General features: G+C 32.7%; 1 long non-coding RNA gene across 1 annotated transcript; it reads right to left on the reverse strand.

Annotated features, from left to right (window-relative positions):
• Positions 1-1,369: 1,369 nt before the first annotated feature.
• On the reverse strand, positions 1,370-3,443 carry LOC136067659 (uncharacterized). Its single transcript, XR_010629085.1, has 3 exons — positions 2,956-3,443; positions 2,705-2,754; positions 1,370-1,470 (listed from the first exon to the last, which is right to left on the reverse strand). It is a non-coding gene; the product is annotated as an uncharacterized LOC136067659 (long non-coding RNA).
• Between the last annotated feature and the right edge of the window lie 1,176 nt (positions 3,444-4,619).

The following is a 4,619-nucleotide window of genomic DNA, read 5'->3' on the forward strand; positions in this document are numbered from 1 at the left end:
AAAGAAGCACAAAAAAAACAAAAACAAAAAAAAGACAAAGAGGGAGTACCTGAAGCAAAAGGAGATAGATAGCTGCTCAAGAAGTGTGTAGTAGTAAGTAAATTAGGCAGGCTGCCTGTGGATGAACCAAATGGAGAACATATTATTGGATGATTTTATTTTATTTTTGATAATCTATATTGCAGACAACATATTCTTAAATCCAACTCCTATGCAAATCAATTAGGACCAACAAAGACACAATACAAAAAACAAAACACATCCATCTGCAAAACTGGACAAAGAAATGAGGATGGTACCAACTTTGTTGAAATTTAGGGTAACGTTTTCACTTTTATTGAAGCCAATTGAAGTTGATTTTATTATGCGAACTTCAACCTACAAGAATGAACCAAATAAAATATAACTATTGGTTTGTGACAAAGACCCAGTATCTATATTTTTCTCTCTGCCAACCTTTGTTTTTCCCATGTTACTATTTCTTTGAATTTTTTTTTCAAAAGTTGAAAACATACTCTTGTTTGTGGGGAACCATATTAAACAACTTTCCAACCAAATTAAACTTACAAGTCCACTATCATCCATATTAATACCTAAAAATCTTTGGCTTACAATTGCTCTTTGCACATCTAACTACAGCACTGATTTCCCAGGGAATAAACTCCATTTACATAGTGTGCCCCACCCTCAGTATCAATTGAACTTCAATCAAAATTTGTAGTTATGAAACCTATTGATTCAAACTACCACATGAAATGAAAACTGAACATTGATATCCTTACCAAGCGCCAAATTTAGGCACAAGTGTTTGTCTAGGAGAAATTCACAACATGTTTGATCAGCCCTAAAGTGGCAGTATATGTGCATGTGCTTAAGATAGCTTAATAAAAAGACACTGATTTTAAAATGTATATTACACTCATCACAGTCTCATAACATTATTGTAATTGTTAGGATCGAAATGATTTTATTATATTATATAGTTAGCAAAGAAAAATTATATATTTATAGACATTAGCAACCAGTAAGACTTAAGGATACGGGAAGCAATTATTACAATTTCAGTTGGCATACCATCTAAAAGATACTCTGGGGCTACATAACCCAAAGTTCCTGAAAGCTTAATGTTGTTCCTGTTTTGGGCCCCATTGGACATTGCAAGACCAAAAATTGAAAGCTGATTCCAAACAATGTGAGAAAGAGAGAGAGCTTCAGTGAGTTAAATGGAAGATAATTAAAATGTTCAGTAGCAATATATAAGACAAATTCAAGAATTTTATAAAGGAAATCATAGACTACAATGTTTTTTTAAATAAATTTTACCTTAGCATTGAAGTTGGAATCCAAAAGTATAAAAGTTGGCATACCATCTAAAAGATACTCTGGGGCTACATAACCCAAAGTTCCTGAAAGCTTAATGTTGTTCCTGTTTTGGGCCCCATTGGACATTGCAAGACCAAAAATTGAAAGCTGATTCCAAACAATGTGAGAAAGAGAGAGAGCTTCAGTGAGTTAAATGGAAGATAATTAAAATGTTCAGTAGCAATATATAAGACAAATTCAAGAATTTTATAAAGGAAATCATAGACTACAATGTTTTTTTAAATAAATTTTACCTTAGCATTGAAGTTGGAATCCAAAAGTATAATTGGTCCTTGTTGCAAAGACTAATCCCTGTAGCCTAGGAGTCTACTCTACTTTCCATAGAAAATAATAGATGGACACTAAGAACTAAGAAGGCATCATCACAAACCTCTAACCTATGCTTGTTAGATTTAAATCAGACTACATATATCCCTACTCTAATCAAGCAAACCAAAACGTTCTTTATAAAATTAGAGCATTTTTACAAAAAAATTTATATAGACAATTCAAAGAACTATTTAAAAACTTGAGACCAAGAATAAAATAGCTTTCATCTAACGCTATACATAAAATGAGTTGACAGAAAATTGCAAATCAATTTTCATATTGGTTATCTCTAAAAAAGGGAACATGAATTGGCAGGTGTACTGCTTGTTAGACATTGAGCTTGAGTCCAAGCAAATGAGTGTCTATAGTATCAATGGAAAATAGTCAAGTCAAATCACTTTTGACACACTGATAACATATATGCTTTTTTATTTATTTTATATATATATATATATATATATAGGAAATAAAAATTTTATTGAATAAAATGAACATCGTGTTCATGATGATGAACACTCTGGACATGAAAACTGATAACATACATACAGATAGAGAGGACATCCAATTGGCACAGTCACTGCATGTGGGACTCAACTTTTATTATATAGTAGATGATATATAAAATAAGAAAACAGTCATACTTAAAATAAATAAATAAAAAGACAGTATTGATTATACATACTGGGAACATTAATATGTATCATGGGAAGTTGCTAAAACTCCAACAAAGTTTCTTAGCATTACAGCTTGCTTTAATGATGAAAACACAAGATATCCAAACCCAAATATTTCTGTTGAGTTCATTTCTTAAAAATCATCTCAAAAATATCCAAATAAATGTCTACCAAAAGCTCAAACAAAAGTGTATAAATGTCTACTAGAAGCTCAAACAAAAGTGTACATGGTGTTGTAGTCAATGATAGTGTTTGATGGTTTAACCAATTTATCTAGCGCGACTTGGAAAAATTTAGTCATGGCTAATTAGACATCCAAGAAAAATAACGTTGATTACCAAATCTTGTATATACTATAGGAAGAAATAAACACGTCCACGTAATAGACCTGCAAAATGGAAATTTTACAAAGTTAGATTCTACAAAAAGAAGAAAACATTCAGGTATTCTATCAAACAATTTCCGTGCATGTAATGAAAAAAGTTTGTTAGTTAAGTCCACCCCAGCAACAGCAAATTTTTTTGAGAAAAGGGGGTGATTGGCAGAGAGAGAAACAAATTAAACTTTATAGAATAGAAAATAATCAAACCTTGAATTAGAAGGTGAAATCAATGTGACCAAAACATGCTCCGACTGAGTTAGGGAAAGTAGCTATGAGAAGGAGATAAAACGCTCCAAGCAGAATGGCATCGAAGGAGTAAAATGCTTAAGTGTGATATATAATTGGCTGAAAGGATAAGGGAAAGTGGCTGGATTGAAGGCCAAAAGACCAAATACTGAAACCAAGTCGCACCTAACGGCGAGATTGGAGGTCGATGACGGTGGCTAGCATCGGTGGCAGAGGGTGGCTGTGCAGTGGGTGGCAGTGGCAGATGGGTGGCTGTGCAATGAGTGGCAGTGGAAGATGGGTCCGATGGAGGGGAAAAAGAGAGAAGAGGAGTGAGGGGAGAAAGAGAGATTACCGTGAGAGAGAGTGAAAATGAGAAGGAGAGAGCTCATGAAATCCTTAGTGAAAGATTGAGAGGGAAAAAATTTTGGGGAAATTTTGTGAGAGGGAAAGAGTGAGAGGGAAAATTTTGTTTATGGCAGGTGAAAAAGTAATTTCAGATTTTCAATAATATATTCAAATTATAACTAATAATAATTTATTATCTAAAATTTGTTGTAAAATATTGTAGGCAAAGCACTTCTCCTATAATAATAAGTAGGTATTAAACCCATCGACTTAATAAATTAGAGCCAACATGATCTAACTCAATACAACACTTTAAATTTGTTTTCATGAGTTGATAGATTCTCGTAAAAATGCACAAATTGGAGTTGTTGACAAAACTTTCAATCTAACCCATACCACGTTATTAATACTTCTAAAAAAATATGTATATTTGAAATCATTTAGTTTAATTTATTTAGCATTTAAATAAATAATAAATCACATAAAAATTAAAAAAAATTAATTTCTAATTTTTTTTTAAATAAAATAAGTTAATTAAATTAATTTTTTTATTCCTTTCATTATTATTAATTTTTTGGAAGAACATGTTTATGTTCTTTGTGTTCTTCCCAAAATATAACTCATATTCTTAAATCAATAAAAATTAATCAAAATAACATTTTATTAAGCATTTTCTCACACAATCACACACTCAAAAGAAAACTTTAGCCCTAAAACCTCATTCTCAAACCGGTTTTCCAACTCTTCTAAGACATTCTCAATCCTTCCTCTCTCTAACTTTTCCAAAAATATTAGATCTACTGGTGGGTAGCATTAGGAAATCGAGCGGGGAGCTTGTAGTCCTTCTGTAAGAACTTCAATTCTTTCATAGTGAATTCTGTTATGCCTTGAGGATCGGTGGGTCAAATCCTCCCCAGGTTTTTACCGAGTGGTTTCCTGGGTGATCATATCTTGTGTTATTTATTATTCCGCTGCTTTATATCTTGATATGATTATTTGATTGCTTTAACCTAGAATTGCATAATTTGACTAAGTAACAACTTGGCTAATTAATCTAGGCTACTCAATCTGTGTGTTTAAGGGGTCTAAATTCCCAACAGATCTCTCTCTAACTCCATGACTGAGAACCGCCACCTTCGCTCATCACATCGCCACCACTAGATCTCTCTTTAACTCCATGACCGAGCACTACCATCTTTGCTTTTCGCTCATTTCTCATCTATCCGCTCTCTCTATCTCTCAATTTTGCTCAAAATTAGACCCAAATGTCTCAAACTTCTCCTCTCTCAGATCGGTTT

Source organism: Quercus suber, unplaced genomic scaffold (genome assembly GCF_002906115.3).
Source record: "Quercus suber isolate HL8 unplaced genomic scaffold, Cork oak 2.0 scaffold_81, whole genome shotgun sequence".
Taxonomy (NCBI): Eukaryota; Viridiplantae; Streptophyta; class Magnoliopsida; order Fagales; family Fagaceae; genus Quercus; species Quercus suber.